General features: G+C 49.5%; 2 long non-coding RNA genes across 2 annotated transcripts; both read right to left on the reverse strand.

The window, feature by feature from the left end:
* Positions 1-565: 565 nt before the first annotated feature.
* LOC112958086 lies at positions 566-2,266 on the reverse strand. The gene is made up of 2 exons (XR_003251340.1): positions 2,234-2,266; positions 566-648 (listed from the first exon to the last, which is right to left on the reverse strand). It is a non-coding gene; the product is annotated as an uncharacterized LOC112958086 (long non-coding RNA).
* An 8-nt stretch (positions 2,267-2,274) lies between these two features.
* Positions 2,275-6,341, reverse strand: LOC112958087. The gene is made up of 3 exons (XR_003251341.1): positions 6,306-6,341; positions 5,684-5,776; positions 2,275-2,315 (listed from the first exon to the last, which is right to left on the reverse strand). It is a non-coding gene; the product is annotated as an uncharacterized LOC112958087 (long non-coding RNA).
* Between the last annotated feature and the right edge of the window lie 10,953 nt (positions 6,342-17,294).

Below are 17,294 nucleotides of genomic sequence, written 5' to 3' on the forward strand. Positions count from 1 at the left end.
TGGCTCCCGTGTGCAGTGGGCATCCAGGGCTCTGCTCAATGCCCCATCCATCTCCAGGCACATGTCCCCTCGATGCCCACGCTCCTCATGGGACGCACAGGAGCTCGGGATGCAGCGCGGTGCTCACCTTTGCTGTGGCCCCAGGCTGTGCTGCCTGCCCAGGGCCATGGGCACCTCGAGCACCTCTGAGCTGCACTTTCCAGCTCCGGGAGCTGCTGCAACCTGGTGGGGTGAACGCAGCTGCCTTCAGAAGCCAGACCCCCAGCTGCAAAGTGTCCTCCAGCCTCCACCAAAACTGAGCCCAGTCTCAGTGGTGGCCAGTGATAGGACAAGGGGTAACAGGTACAAATTGCAACACAGGAGGTTCCATCTCCATGTGAGGAAGAACTTCTTTCCTGTGAGGGTGCCAGAGCCCTGGAACAGGCTGCCCAGGGAGGTTGTGGAGTCTCCTTCTCTGGAGGTCTCCAAACCCACCTGGATGCCGCCCTGTGCCCCGTGCTCTGGGTGTCCCTGCTGGAGCAGAGGGGTTGGACCGGGTGATATCTAGAGGTCCCTTCCAACCTCAATTACGCTGTGATTCTGTGATGATTCTTGAATCTCTTGTGCTGGGGGTTCAGCCCCTGTGGATACCATCTGCAACAAACAATCCTGTCCAGAAAAAAAGGCCTAACTTAGGAGTCTCCCACAGTTACGTTGCAAATACAGGCTGTGTTTGCACAGTGCAATGAATGGGATTAGAACATCTGCCTATGTTAGTAGAGATCTTATCAAAGGCAGTTGGATGAGTTGTGTTCAGTAAAACCTTAGGCAGTTCTAACAGTTCTGAAGCTGCTCTTGCCTTGCAGAATTTTATCAGCATGTTTTTCTGGGCTGTTAAAAAACAATTACAGAAGCAAGTAAACAAGGTCCCCCATGGCACAATTCCCTCCACACAAATAAGGTTGGTCCCAGAGAGACCTGCAGCTTGCTGTAAAACAGCATCAGCTCCCAAACTTCGACAGTGCTCACAGGGAATAGAAAATGGGATTCCAGGTACAGAAACTGAAGCCTATCCCCAATGCTATAAAGCTAGGATTATGATACTGTAAGGCCAGGATTACGGTGCTATAAAGCTGGGATTACCTTCTTGACTAAGGAGTCAGAACTGCAGAACAGAGTGCTGAGATTTCAAAACCTTTTCTTCACTTGTTTCAAAGCCTTTTCTTTACTTGGTTGTTTGGGTTGTATTGCTACTGCTAATATGTCTTTCAGGAAGCAAAATTTCTCAATGCTTCCTATTCTGGTAAATCATATATTGTGTTTGGTTTCCTACCCACATGATAGTTGAGAGACTAAGGAAAGAAAGATACAGAGTCTCTGGAGCTGTTTTCTGGACTGAATCCATGTTCCAAATTGGATGGTTGAGTTACCAGTTAGTGCTGTACTAGTGGGGTTGTTCTGCTCTTGGATTGATCAGAGATAACACTGGCAGTGGCAGGATGAGGAAGGAGTATTAAGAGACACCGCAGGAGGAGCCCTATGTAGACAGACCAATATTTAAATAAACACACTGGAATACAGAGACCAGGATTCTGCAATGTCTGAAAGCCAAGGAAAAACTTTGAACTCCTCGCTCTGAGCCTTCACTTTTACATATCCAGCAGCACTGAATTACAGCCTGAAGAGGGAAACGTGCAGACGGGGAACACCAAGGCTGATTCTCCCTTTTGATGTCTCCTCCAAAAGCAAGGTCTAACTTATAGTAAAATAAAGGTACAACAAATGAAAAAGCTTTGTTTTAGGAGAGAATATTACAAAAACTAAAGTTTGAAAATGTCCAGAGTTCCCCATATTTATATGACTGGTACATGACTGATATCCAAACCTCTGCTTGCAGAATCTCAGTGTCACTGTTGTCACTCGAAGAACATCAGTGTCACTTATCTGAAGCCAAAACCATTACTCTTGGGAACCAGGTAGGTTTCCAGTTTCTCATTCAAAAACCCAGTTAGTGTAGTTGTGGGGTCAGATGTACTAAAAGCAAAGTGCTAGTTCATTCCCAGACTAGAGCATATTTTCAGCTGACTCTAGAATTCTTGGGGTGAATGACATCAACACACAGATAGGACAGAGGGCACTGTAGAATTTCATGCAGGAAAGCCATCGTCCTACAAAGCAGAACAGTCAACATTTGGGGGAAAGCCTCGAGCTCCACTAAGTTAATGGGAACGGAATGCTAGGCAAATTATCTTACCCTGTGGTCTTCAGTTCCAGCTTTCCTGTCCGAAGCCGTGCAACTAAGTTCAGAGCTGAGCTCTCCTCGTGCCAAAAGAAACCTGTTGTGAAATAAAATAAATGGAAGCAGAGACTCAAGTAGCCAGTGGAGCCTCCCAGAGGACTTTTCCCCACAGGTCTCCTCATTAGTTTGTTGGTTTTGATGCTCAAAAGCAGATCATGATAATCCTGTGTAGGGTGACAAAAGATTTTGAGTACAGAAGAAAAGGGAGATCAGTGCACAGTATTGAACCAAAACCCTGCAATTCTAGAGTGTTGTAATTGGATAAAACCCTTAGTTCCCCTGCCTATGGACTTCACTTTGTATAGACATAGCTGGTGGCCTTATTCAAATGCCAAGTATCATTTTTTAGTGCCTGAAAGGTAAGTTGGAAGATACTTGAACACACAACTTGCCGAAAGACCTGCTGGGCAGCAGCGAAGCTCAACACTCTGTTGTAGTTCAGCAAACCCAGGACTTGCAGGTGTGAGTACAGTGCAGCATGGCACAAATAGGGCCACAGGATGGAGAAGGCCAGTGCTGCAGGTTGGGTCCACGTCCATCTCCATCCACCAGATCAAGTCATGACTTGGGTATTTGCTGGAAGTTTGCATTCACATTCACAAACATAAACACAAATACAAGCACTCGGGAGCAACCTACTGATTTAAATGCTAATGGCTGCAACATAAGCTAGACCATAACCCTATCAGGAAAAGCAGACCTAAAACAAAGTGAAGGGGCAGATACAGCCAAAACAGATAGAAAGATTTCCCATGTGAATATAAATAAAATTAAAGACGAATAACTGATTTTGAAGGCCTTACTAGTTTGGACACGCCACCCTTTGAATGATAACTCATTACTTATAACCAGCCTAGGATATCTTGCCTATTGCAGACTTTAAGTAATGTAGATCTTGGTCTTTTTTACCAGTTTCCTTTGTCTTGCCATAACTGCATTGCTTAAGTTGGACTTTGCACGAAAATGCTCAACAGAGGCCCATGACTGTGTGTACCACCTTACTGGCCTGGCTCCGGGTCCTCAGTGCGGTGCGAGGGATCCCCACCACGGAACCTGGGTTGGAGTTCCCTCCTGCCAATCCACCACAAGCCAAACTCCAGCAAATTGTTTAATTAACATAATGGATGCAAATGACTCGTCTGCACTGTGGGTAGCTGGAAACACCCCCACATACAAGCAGTAACACCCTGTCCTTTGACAGCGTGGCCTAGATTTTATCTATTCCTTTTTAGCAAAGGAGGGAGCACTGCGAGCTCATAGGTACATTTAAATTCCCCCATTTCATTGTACAGAAAGTATGTATTTGCATAGCTGTTTTGATACTCTGATTTACATTCCCCTGTTTCTAGAAAGGCTCACGCATGTGTTTGTTCACTATATAAACGATTCCAGGGAATTAGATGGGAAAACCTATGTTTAAAGTTAAGGGTGGGCATCCATCTTCACGAAGTCACGCTGGACTTTGCATCTGTCCCCAAAGCTTTTCTGCAGCTGTGTCTATCCAAACGTGTGCAGCAGAACCACATTTCTAACACCAGTCCCTTACTCCTCTCAGTGGAAAGGTGAAATTCACAGTTGAACTGTATGATCATCCTATTAGAATATCTCTGGTTCCCTTTCTCCTGTTTCTTTCCCAAAATACTGAGGAGAGGGCACGAAGAATCCACTGCAGTGGATAGTGAAGAGCGTGCACGCATGGAGCTGATATTGCTCCTGATTGGGGAGGAAAAGATTGAGATCTTGACAGTCGCTGTTGACTTTACACTGTGATTTGAAGGTCTGTAGGGGCATCCCCAGGTTCACTCCATATTGGTGAGTGCCCATTTCCGTGCCGTAACAGCTTGTATTCCATCCACCTTGTTCTCCCTCAAAATCCCTGATGGGAATGTGAAGAGCTCTGTAACCTTTTGCCAGTCTCCTGCACTTTCTGTACCCTGCTCGCTCAGAGCTCTTTCCTGGCAAGCGTAGCCATCGTGTTCAGCACACTCAGCTTTTTGGTGTAGATGTTTCACTCAAAACACCCAGAAAAATATAGTAACCTGGAACATGATTAAAAAGTAGCTGCGTTTTTACTGTCTCCATTTTGTTTCCTCCACTGCACAGGATGGGCCAGTGTAGGAGTCTACAGAGATGCCTTGTTCATTAGGAAAGCATAACTGCTGCCTACGTAATGTTAAGCTATAAAGTAAGAGCATTTTTGCTTGGTGATTGCATTCCCTCCCATTCCCACTCAAGCCAAGGGGAGTCCCTTGTGGTTGCAGAGAGGGAATGGGAGACGAGCACGGAGCTGCTCTTGGCTCAACTGACATTGGACACGTGGTGACACTCCCCTCATCAGAACCAAGATCCTAGAAGTAACTTGTTTTTGTTTAACAAGAGAAAAGGCAGCGTTCCTGTACTGGGGAATGTTGTCCTATGGACAAAGTCTGTCCTTGGGTTTCAGTAGAGGTGCTGTAGGTCCCAGAGCTCCCTCCCAAATCTTAGGTACCTGGACACATATAAACACATTTTTTCCACCCTTTCCATAGCTCTATTGCTCGTTTGGCAACTACAAGACCCAGTTCAGACCCATCGCCTTATACAGCCCTGTCAGAGCCATGGGAAGACAAAGATCTGCTCAGAGACCAGCCTGCAGGATGGTTCCTCAATTTGTCATGCCCCAATAATAAGTGAATCTTCACCTTTCAATCGGGTCAGTCCCACACACCGCAGCGGAGCACAGGGACATCTACCTCCAAGCAAGTGGCCTAATCTGGGCCAGCAAGTCTGCAACAGCAGAGCTTGGTTTTACGTGAAAGCTCCTCTAAATCATGCAGGAGAGGATTATGTGCAGTCGGGACCATAAGACCTCAGGGTCTATGTGCTTAGCTAGCCTCACCCAGCTGTGGGAGGATTCCAGCTGTGGAAGGAAGGATTCCTACGTGGAAGTGCCTGTTTGGTGTGTCTAAGAACTAATTTTTGGGGAATCTGTGTAAGCAGTGCCAGGATTGGCCCTCCTGTATTCAACTTGTGGAATTAAAGTGGTCAAGAAGATCTTCAAGGGACAGCCTGTTCAGGTAAGGGCTGACATAGGTGGCTCAGTGGTTCTCTCACTTACAGCCCTTTCTAAAGAGGCAGCAAGATCCATAGTCATCATCTGACATTAAAAATTTGTAGCTTGTTAATTAATGAAAGAGAAAAAAGAAAAAAGAAAAAAAAAAAAAAAAAAACACCTTCTGCTCTAGGTCATAGATCCCAGGCTGCCATTGAATGGCAGGAAATGTTCTCCTCCCAGCAGAGGATGTAGGTTAAAAGGTTTTAAAAGATTATATAATAACTTTTTTTAAATCAACCTTTCTGGTTGGTTTTGTATTTAGAATAGCTGCCTTAAACAATTGGTTTTGATTTGAAAAACTGTTTGCTTACCTGGCACCAGGGTGGTAGTGATGAGCTTTGATGTCCTCTGAGTATTCCAGAGCACACAAGGGGAACTCACCACAGCCTCTCTACATATTGGGCCTTTAAAAAAAATCAAAATCAGACATTGCTCTTTATCTCTTCCAACTCCTACCTCTCCATCAACACCCAGAAGTTTTAAAACCCTTTTTCAGCATGTCTCCATTCCATTGATGGAATATTCTTTAGTATCTCACAGCTCGGACTTGCACGTCTGCAAGCAGTAATTAATCTCACTAGATAAAAACTGGCACAAAACGGCACAAGCGAGAACAGCTCCATCCTTCCTCGCAGCAATCCTGTGCCAGCTCGTCTCGGAGCTTCCAATGATTTACTGTAATAGTTTTAGGCCCATAACGGGGCCAATAACTGGCATCTGGAAGCTGTGAGCCTCTTTCCCAATGGATGCCATTCACATATAGTTATTTAATTAATTAACAGCTCCATGAGCACAAGCCAGTACAGGGTCTATTAAAGTGGGTTTTTTTTTAAATACCTTCCAAAGTAAGAACATATGCTGCACACCGCTTCCTCCTCAGAGGGTGCTTAACGTTGCAACCTGTTTATCCTATGACTGCTTTTCAAATCCCACCTTAACCAGCTGCTCTCCGCTCGACGTTTGGATTCAGCGGCGCCTCCGAGCCCGACGCAGGCAATTCACGGGATCCACACTCGCTTGCCCATGTCCGTGCTGAAAAAATGAATTAAATAAGTTAAATAGCAAGGTGGGGGAGTTTGTTCGGAGTAAGCATAATACCAGTGGGAAAATGAATCCTGATCCTGACAGACACTTGAGGGAGTTGGTCAAATTTGTGGAAAGCATTGGGAGCTGGTCCCAGGTGAAATGTGGAAAAACTATCAGAGGGCCGTAAAAGTAGCAAAAATGGGTTTGGTCTCATTACAGTGCCAAAGGATTTTGCTTTCCAAAGGAAAAGGATTCCCGTTCTTTAGGCTGAATTAAACACAGATGAGGCCCCAGTGCAGCCTGATGGGTGCAGCAGGGAGCGGGATGCTCCGTGCAGCGGGAGCGAAGAGCGACCTCGCGGGCGCTGTGGGACACGCACGTGCGGGCGCTGTGGGACATGCACGCGCACAGCTGACGAGCTTGTGTCCTTATGGCAGCTGAGGAGCTCCTGGAGCTCCTCTGAGCTCTGAGGCAGACAGGAGACCAGAGACCCTCTGACAAGACACCCGCCGTTCAATGGCGCCTGCCAGCGAGAAGCCGTGAAAGGCAGCGTGGTGAAGCGTCAGCTCCTGGTGCTGGTGTGTAGGACACGTCGGAGGGCCTCCAAGCTAAATCCTTCTCTCCTCTCCGTGTGACGGGTTGTGTTGCTCCCCGTGTGGCCTCAGTGCAGGCCTCAGCGCCCATGGCGGCTCCGGGGCCCTGTCGCTGCTGCCGTCCCTTGGGCCGGCGCCTCAGCCCTGCAGGGAGCCTGGCAGAGACCCAGGAGAACGGCAGCGAGGACGTGGGTTGCTGTCCCACTGGGGGACACGTCAGCTTTGCTCTGCCTCGCTGTCTGGTGGGGAGGACTGAGGAGGCCTTTGAAGCAGCCTCGAACGTCGCTGCCTCCGCGGTGGGGAAGCGCCTCGGCCTGCCTGGACTGCGGCGCTTGGCACCCAGCTCCCTTCTGAAGCCAGCTGGGCCCCCGACCCGGCTCCTAGTGCAGCCCCCCTAACGCGACCGGCCGTCTGGAGCCTGGCCGAAGCGCACGCCGAGAATTTGCCCCTTTACAAGCGGTGCCGGAGTCACCACTGCCTCGCAGGCGACGCCGGGACCGCGCACGCGGCAGCCGCCTCCTTCAGGCCGCTGCCCCCCGGCAGCGCACACCGCGGGCTGAACTTCTGCGCCCGTGCGAGGGTGTTCCACCCCACACCTCGGCGACACCTTCCCCACGCTGATAAGGCTGCCTAGGAGGAGGAGGGGAGGCTGTGATTTCCCTAGTGCTTGGAGCAACATGGCTGCGTGACCCCTGGTTTATACAAAGTCCTTAAGGTGTCCCTGGAGCAGAGGCCACAACTCGCCCTCCTCCCACCTAAGTGCCGTAACCAGCAGACCATGCGGGGTCACCTCAGCCACCTTCGCATCTCCAGTAGATGGATATCTAGGTGTCTCACACAGGCAGCAGAGAAACAGGCATTTCTTGTCCTGAAAGGAGGAGACTGTCTCTCTGGAGCTCCTCTTCTTTTCCACCAACCGTAAATGGAGCCGGAGGTGACTAACAGAGCCTTTGAAGTCCAATTGTTCAATATCTAAGTTAGGGCAGGTGATGAGTTGCCCCTTTCCACCCTTTCCGCCTTTCCCATGTTCTCCTCCCTTCCTAATGAACCTTTCACACTGCGGCAGCTCTAACGAGAGGTGCTGAGAGCACAGGGTAACCCTGATCCCCAAGCTACAAGCTCAAACCCGCTCCAGAAGTTCTCCTGCTACCTTGCCGCGTGACATATGGGCTCCTTCCACAGCTGTGTTTCAATAGACAAGAGCAACCACGTCTTGGTTCTGTGTGGCAGACGCTGTAGACACCTATCTTTTGCAGAGAAATGTAAAGAAATTATTAATTAATTAATGTTAACCAATACACTGTGGGTGGTTTCTGCTTTTGTGGCAGGCCCAGCAGATATAACCTAGCTTGACTGGCTACTTTGTTTTGGTGATTTGTGCTGCTCCGGCACCCCAGCGAGTGTGCTCTTTAAAAATTAGTCAGGGTTAATGCTACCAGTGCTCAGAATACTCGAGCTGTTTCACATGAGCCGTGATTCCAGGTTTCTTGCTTAGTGCTCGTGTGTAGATAACAAATTATCTCAAGATGGCGTGAAGGTTAAGCACACATACGGGCAAGTTTGCAGATTTTGCAACTGGATTCAAACCAAGCACTAGAAACCCAAAATACTCATACATAAGGCCACACTTAAAAAATTCAAATGTGTTAATACTAACAAGTGCAATCTGCAACAAATGCATTCCTTAGTAGACTTTATTTCATGAGAAAAATCCATATTCTGTCATAAGATTCAGGGAAAATTTCATAGATTTTGACCTCTACAAGTAACAAGTCTGAAGACCAAGGATGGGATCTGTGTGTGCCAACTTCCTACCTCCACATCTTGCCTTTAAAGCAACCTTCTGTTTCTCTTTTACACTTAAACATGTCAGACTGAATTTATGAGAATATGAAGTTCTTGGATTCTCTGTTGTGAAAGACAACCCAATCCGCATCCTGGGAAGTCACTGGGATGAGAAAAACATGGCACAGATTTGTGGTTCTGGTCACAGGAGGATCGGGGAAGGTCCTTAAACCCACAGAACTGCTTTCGCTGGACATATGCTGTATGATGTAGAAACACTCAAAGGATTAACAGCTCTCGGTGAATATCTCTCTAGCCATGCACATACGGCAAATCTACAGAGAACGGATTAAAGATATGGGATACAAACCTGCAAAGAAAAAAACACAGCGTGGCCAAAAATGAAATCCTAAGAGAAACATTGAGCCTGAACTTACAGAATTTTATACACATTCTGCATATTATATGATTGCCTATTCCGATGGTTGCAGTATGTAGCGATCCCACCATAAGTGACTGGTCCCATGATTTGAGGTTTTATATGCACAGATCATGGAAAAAGGGTATCTGCTCCAAAGCTGACAGTTCCAGGGCTATTTCTTGCGAGTGCATCAACACAACTGCACATAGAAGTTTAGAAATCCTGTTCCAGGCATTAGCCCAGAATGGGTCTTTAAATAAAAAACATCTTTATTCTTCCAATATTCATTATTAAACCAAAGTGCATTTATTATGAATTTTAACAAGACCCATGCATTCCCCAGCTAGCTGTGCTTCATTACCCTCTTATCTAGAAAGTTTTTCCTCATGTCAAACCTAAACTTTCCCTGCTGCATATGAAGCTAGTTCCTTCCTTCCTGATCCCCCAGGGCCCATGGGGAAAGATTTATCACTATCCTTACAATAAACTTTAACGTATTGCAAGATTTTTATCATGTCTCTCCGCTAGACTCGGCTGTGCCCAGACTAAACAAACAATCCTTTCAACATTTCCTCCTAGGTTGTTCATTCTCTGCCTCCAATATTTCTCATGTCTCTCTCCTGGACTCCCTCCAGTTTGTCTACATTTTTCTTACAGTGCAGTGCCCAAAACTGGACGTTACTCCAGCTGAGGCCTCACGGGTGCCAAGCAGAGTAGAATAATTATCTCCTATGTCTTCGGTTGCCGTCACACATCCTGTCCTGGCTGCAGCTGAGCTGGGTGAAGAGTTTATTTCTTTCAGCCCTCTCCAGCTGCTCGTCACCCCCCTCAGCTGCAGGATCTCCCCCTGCCTGGTCGGGCAGCCCAGCCGCTCCGTCCGGGCAGATGATCCAGGTCAGCGCCAACAGTTCCAACGACAGGTCTTTTATAATCCCCGTCTTAGCAGAACGGGCCATGGCTGAGGTATAAGCAGGTAGGAAGAAGGCAGGGGCTGCTGCGGCGATGGTGAGCAGTGCAGGGGGTGCCCTTGTTGCCTTCCTCCTGCCCAGGTTCACACTCGGTCCTCCCATCTATAGCATTTTCCGAGCGTCCTTCTGAATTCAGATTTTGTAGCCCCTGGTAAGGCCAGCCTGCAATGAGGGGTTTTCTAAGTTCACTCTTCTTGCACCCAGGCAGCCTATAAGCAGGTTGAGCGGAGTAGAGCAGCTGGTGGAAAGGAAATGTCCTCCAAGCATGTTCCTGTCTGTCCCCTCCAAGTTTTCATGCACCTTGGCAGGCACCTAGAGTGATAGTATTTTGTGTCTGCTTGCAACATGGCAGGGAACAGGATCATGAGGCTTCCTAGTGTCACAAGATAAATTTCCTTTACTTTCGCATTTATCCTGTCCTACCAGGATATCATGCAGGTTTGTCACACTGGTAGGAGAAATAAAACCAAGTGGTTTGGAAATACTGCACCGACCAGACTGGAGACGAGTGTTTCTTTTTTTACCCTCTAGCGTCTGCAAAGATACGATGGAGAACTGAGTTGGCTGCTGCTCGGTCTTGCAAATCCTCCGCTCCCCTGCAGAACAGAGTGTTTCATGCTCTGAGAAATGAGGACTTTGGAAAATAGCAAACCTAAAATACTCGTTTCACAAAACAACCAGCCCAAGCTGAGGCCTGCAGACATTTCTATACTAACCAGAACCAGCAGGCAGGGTGAGAGCATCCAGGGACGCCGTCCCGCAGCTCATGTCCCTTTCTGCAACTTGGTGGGGTCCGAGTCCTTCCCGCATCCCACCCTTGGGTATCCAGGCATCCTTTCCCTGTGCACCCTCCCTCTCTATTTTCCCCTTTTTGCCCACTTTGTCTCTCCTTCCTTTGGCGTTTTCCCCCATGGGGTTCCTGGTTTTCTCAGGCTCCGCTCTGTCACTTGGCTGTGCTCCTCTTGGCACCGCCAGCCCTACCGGCCACCCGCACGCACAGAGCCGCTGGGCACAGCTGGGCTCACTCCATCCGTGCTGCAAATCCCGTCTATTTTCTCAGGCTCTTTGGAAGAGGAAGGTTAGGTGGTGAGAGCCTGAAGAAATGGGAGTAGAGATGAGGTGAAGTCCTTGTTCTGCCTGGAACACAGAGTGCCAATCATGCCATAATAGGCGGTGGTTCTAGGCAGGGAACAGCTTTTCAGCCCACCAAAATTAGACCATTAAATGGAATTTCCTCTATGGGATAATCAGGATTTGAAGCCATTCCTCTCGAGATAAAAGGCCCAGCTCAATCTCCTGATTTGCAAGGTCATCTGGAATACAAATCAACTCGCATATATTCATTTGTTTTTTTTTTTCTCCCAAATAAGGGATTTTTTTTTTTTTTTTGGAAATCTGCTTGTTAGTGCCCTGAGCCCAACCGGGAGCTGCAAAGTGACTTTTTCTCACTCGGGGCTCCGTAAAGCGCCGCACGTCCCCTCTGGATGTGCCGAGCGTTGCCGGAGGCGGCCGGCGGAAGCGGCTGCCGGCAGAGCGGCCCGGCCGGTGCCGCTCACGGGGCGCCGCCAGCCCCGGCCCCGCTGCCTTCTCCTCGGCCGGGCCCAGGTCTGCACCAACTAAGTCGACTGGAAAAAATATTGAAGAAAAGACTGAGGGAAAACAGAGCGTGGGGGCAGCCGGAGCCAGCAGGGAGGGCACCCTGGGAGCTATAAAGGGGCTTTGTGCCGCCGCTGGCTGCTCTTCACGTTGGGATATTTAGTTCCTCGGGAGCTGGAGAAGAGGGGTAATAAGCTGGCCTTTATTTTAAGGGATATCCCTTGAAGGCTCAGCTGCATGAAGATCAGCCTCCGGGGAAGGTGGAGACAGTGCTCACAGTATCTCTCTTTCAAAGCCTCCTGCTGCTCCCTCCACCGAATGGCCGAGGTCCAGCACGGGAAAAGCCTTCCGCCCCCGCCGCTCACCGGGCTCTGAAGGAAAAGGGGCGACAGGCGCCGAAGTGAGTAATGATTTATGCAGGATCCACTGGCAGAGCCCTCGGAGCCTGCCCGGGAGCGGGGCCGGCTCTGCCCGTCCGGTCCCTGCGCGCTCGGGCAGAGGCAGCGGGAGGTGGAGGCCGGGCTGGCCTCCCTGCCCCGAGGCCACAGCAGCAGCTCCAGGCAGGGCAGCCAGGGACACCCACATCCAACTGCTCTCTGCAGGTTTACAGGTGCGGGGGCAGAGCTGAGCTTGGAGCAGGGACTGGAAGGAAGCGCCGGCTCGCAGGCATTGAACAGAATGTCCCAGAGTGCGAAACTGATCTAAACACAAGCCTAAAATTTTGCTTGGAAAGGGATTCAGAATGAAATTGCCTGGAGTGCTCCGCAAGGGAAGCCATCAGAGCCGTCCTGCTGCGCCAGGCAGCAAATCCTCACCATCCTCGGCCTCTTCCTCCTGGAACCTGCGCTTTTCTGCCCTGTCTCCATCACAAAATGGGCCTCAGATCATGTCCCAAGTCTGATGTGACAAAGATGGAAAAGTTGCCAGGTTGCTGGTGGGGCTCTGCTCGACCAGGCTGTTGCTGGATGCTGGCACGTGTTGAGACCAGAGGCTGTGAAGGACACAGACATCTTCAGAGGCAACTGGAAGGGTCCACGGGGCTTCCCTCCGCCTCAGGGGGTGCTTGGCCCTTCTGCCAACTCATAAAACGCGGAGAGACATTAAGTGAAGTCAGCCACTTCACAACTCAGTTATGAGCGTCTTCAAGAGCCAGATGAGCAAATTATAAATTGTTTAATAAAGTAAAAGTTCTTCTTGTTCTAGGAGGGCTTTTTCTTTAGTGCCTCCTTCAGCTTTTCAGTTAAATGTGTTGTGAGCAATGCAATTATCATGTGCCTCTGTCTCGAGATCATCTAATCAAGCGCCAGTCGGCTGAGTACCCATGTGCACAAACAGAGCCATTGAATTCTTTTCTTCCATTTCCACTCACCAGAAATATAAAAATGGGGCAACAAGGGCTAGACATAAGAATATAATAGTTAGAACTGCCTGGAATAAACAGAAAAATTGGAACCAAAGCTGGGACTAGCTTTGCTGCAGCACAGGGGATCAAAACAAGCAGAGAGAAAAAGGAAAACAAGCAGCTCTAGCTACCTCTGGAAGGGGATTTTGCTCCTGCGGTGAAAGGGGTTGTGTAATATTTGTGTGCAGCAGCGCGGGGTCGAACGCGGTGCCCGCTGGCACCCCGGGGGCTCCTCGAGCACACGGCGGCTCTGTGCTGGGCACAAATGACCCCGCACCCCTTCTGCCTCTGGAGCTGAGTGGGGAGGGTTTATGGGCAGAAGAGCCAGCTTGTGGTTCTCGTCGTGTTGCCCACACACCATCACGTCTGGATCTAGGGAGGCCTGAGGCAGCTCAGTGCCAGGAATGCCAAAGAAAAGTCTTCCCAGCCACCACCATGGCCTAACTTCTTAGGGACTGCTCTGATCTCCTTCCTAAACTCCTCTGCACTCGAGATACAGACCTGGTACTACGCATCCCTTGAGGGATCACTGGGAGGACATACAGGGAAGAGCCCAAAGGGCTCCCACCTTCCCCAAGCACAGCCGACACCACTGGCCATTCCTTAAAAACCAGTGATTCCTGCTCCATTCAGCACCAGCCAGGAGATCCTCCAGGACCAACAGCCCGAAGGACACTAGCTCCTGCAGGCAACCTGTGGCAAAGGCTTGGGGCTTCAGAGAGGGGAGGAAAGCGGAGCCAACTCCAGCAGAGCCCATGGCCTCGGCCCCACCAACCCCATGGATTTCTCTTGGATTGCTCTTGCAGCTGCCTTTTCAGCACATGGGCTTTCCAGCTCACTCCTGGCACAGGAAAGCCGAACAACTGGCCTAGCTGAGCTGCCCTGTCCTGCTGAAGCCACTCTCAGAATTTTAGCTATTATTAGCATTGCTTCATGGACACCAGAGCTAGGTAGTCTCTGTCCTGAGCTCAGCTCCTCAGCAACCTCCCTGGTGCCCGGTGACCGCTGCAATGAGCAGCACTGCGACTAACCAGACACCAAGAGCTGCAGCTTGGGCTGCGCAGGTGTTTCAAAATAACACACAGCTTTCTGGGGCGTCGCTTTTCCCTGCAGATCGAAGGAACGTCATCCGTGGGGGCCAGGCAGCAGCTCCATCTTTTAGCAGGGCCCCGGGAAGGTTGTTTCCTTCCTCTTGGGTGTCCCTGACCCCTCCTCAGGACGCAGCGAGCACTGGGTCGTGTCCTCCTCGGGGCCAACTCTTCTAAGTGGTGGCCAGTGACAGGACAAGGGGCAGTGGGCATAAGCTGAAACACAGGCAGTTCCATCTCCATGTGAGGAAGAAGAACTTCACTGTGAGGGTGCCAGAGCCCTGGCACAGGCTGCCCAGGGAGGTTGTGGAGTCTCCTTCTCTGGAGGTCTCCAAACCCGCCTGGATGCCGCCCTGTGCCCCGTGCTCTGGGTGTCCCTGCTGGAGCAGGGGGTTGGACTAGATCTTCTCTAGAGGTCCCTTCCAACCTTGAACGTTCTGTGGTTCCATGATTCTGTCCTCCTGCTGCACCGCTCTGAGCTCCGTTGTGCTGCCCGCGCTGCGTTCCTCTCTGCCGAGGAACGTCAGGGAACTGGTTATTCCCTGTGGAGACAGGTGCGGGGGCAGCTTCTCCAGGAAAAGCCCTGTTAGCTCTGGGTGACAGTGCTGGGTGTCTGCCCAGAGGGGCTCCCCACAGGAGCGTGGGAAAGCGGAGCCCCCCTGGCCAGATCCGCCCGCCCTTCCCTGGGGGAAATGGAGCATAATATGCAGGCTCCTAATGCAACCCTGGCCGGCAGCTGCTGCTTGAAAGCTTTGCGCTGGGCTGGCATTAAAAAATTATAAATCTGTAAGAAAAAAAAATAACACTTTTGGAGAACTCAGCAGGGAAGCCAGTTCTGTGCCCAGTGATGGCTGAAAGGGAAGGGGGATTAGGAAGGGAGCGACTTCTTGCACTGGAGCTACCTGCGGGTGCCAAGTCCCAGCCTGAATTCATGTTTGGTAACCAAAGGCCAGCAGCCCAACCTACTTCCCTAATTTTTGAGGTCCTATGATCTTCCAATCCAGCAAATGTCTCACTCTTCCAGCCACTGTCCTCCAACAGCAGCATTTGGGGCAAAGGGAGTGGGAGCCCATTCTACGTAAATTAAATGGACTTCATGAAGAAGAGGTTAGGATGACTTTTCAAAAACAAAGTTAGGATGACTTCTAAAAACCATCTGTTCTCCTAAGAGCTGCCCATGCTAGTAGGTATTCAATGGTTCAAAGCTGTTTGCTCATCAGAGGAGTCTTTCTAACATAACCTGTGCGAGGCCACAGAGATTGATGTGGATGAAAAGAAACAACTCTTCAGGTCCCTGAAGAGATCTTGGTGGGTATCCACTATGTGGGTATTCCAGCACCTGGGACAAACGTGGTCTCTGTCTCATTGCTCTCAGCACCATGTGTATCCTTGGGAATGTCCATCCTGAAAGACTGAGCTGTGCTTGGATGCTTGAAGATCTTGGGGAGATGCTTGGAGAATGCATTGGGCTGTGGCAAGCAGCAAACATCTATTCATGCAAGCCTCGTCACTGTGTCCAGCCCTTCGTCTTGCACAAGATGCATACAAAAGGCTGAGTGACCATAAATGTGTCCCTTGAAGCAAATTATGGAAGACATTATTGGAAGGCGGGTTCCTAGCCAGCGTTCCCAGCTTGAAAGGAATGAATTCCTTTCAAAGGATGTGGGAAAGCCCCACTGAGACCAATGGGGAGGATCCTTGGACTTCTCTAGCCACATTTGATTTGGTGTCCCAACTGCTGCTTTTTAATATTATTTTTTGCTTTCCTATTTTCATAAAGCAGTTAGAAGATAATTTGAAAAGGAAATGCTCCAGTTTGAAGTCTTTTCACTGTGAGAACGTGATCCATGGATCTAAGTGATCCATGAAAAATCAGCAAAAAATGTTTGGACAGATTCAGTTGTAGCAGGGCAGCGATCAGCACTCAGGTTATGAGAATTTGTATACTGCCCATCCTGGGACCGATGGGAAAATATGTTCCCATATTCTCCACCTCAAAAGGAAAACAAAAAATCACTAGTGAACAGATATGGACTTGCAGTGAGTTCCTACAGACATCAACTGGCATTAATAAGAACTGAGCACACTAATGGTCAAGAAAGACTTCTCATCCAGTGGAACACCTGTGTGCTGCCTTCCGCTTAAGACACCTGTGCAACAACAGCACGTTGTTATAGTGGTTGTTGTTGTGGCATCACTTGACTTCAGGTACTGGCTTTCCACTAAGATGGATAGAAAGAGAATAATTCGTAGTATTTCTCTGCATCTTGGAATTTTAGCAAATGATTGGGATTGTAGGAAATCATTGCTCCAAGCACTCCTGTCCAAGAGGTGAGGATGAGCAGAGGAAGTGGGAAGAAACAAGTTCTGATCCATATGAGGGCAATGACATTAAGGGTGGATGTGAAACATGGTTGTTATCCAAAGAGAAGAACCTGCAGATGCGTCACCACATGGGCAGGGATGGACACGTGGACTAGAAGAGAAGCTGTGACCTGAGCTAAGAACCGCGGCACCTCCTGCCCAGCTCGATGTTGAGTCCACAACTTGGGGGGTTTTGTCTCTGCCACCAAGGCCTGATCCATGAAGCACCTGCACAGGAGGCATGTCTGCCCATCAGGAGCCTCTTGCTCAGAATACGTCAATGGGTGACATGTGAGAACCAGTCCTTCAACCAGCTTGGAAATCCAAGCCATAGATTCCAAGCATTTCCCTATTTTATTGTTTCCCCGACTACAGAGGGAGGAAAATTAATTCCCCATGTAATTCCATTGAAATCTGGCGTGTGAGCTGAGAGACTGCATTTGTTTAAGTCCACACCAATATTTATGAGATGAATTTTGGCCCACAACGTGTTGGCTGATGGCCCTTTATCGGGAGATGAACTGGATTGCTTCAGCGGGAAGATTCCCCGGCCAGTGGGAGTGATGGTGGGGAATGAGGAGAGGAGAGGAGAGGAGAGGAGAGGAGAGGAGAAGGGGAGAGAGGAGAGGAGAGGAGAAGGGAGGAGAGGAGAGGAGAGGAGAGGAGAGGAGAGGAGAGA

The sequence above is a fragment of the Nothoprocta perdicaria genome, unplaced genomic scaffold (assembly GCF_003342845.1).
Source record: "Nothoprocta perdicaria isolate Ctin4 unplaced genomic scaffold, notPer1 scaffold_80, whole genome shotgun sequence".
NCBI lineage: Eukaryota > Metazoa > Chordata > Aves > Tinamiformes > Tinamidae > Nothoprocta > Nothoprocta perdicaria.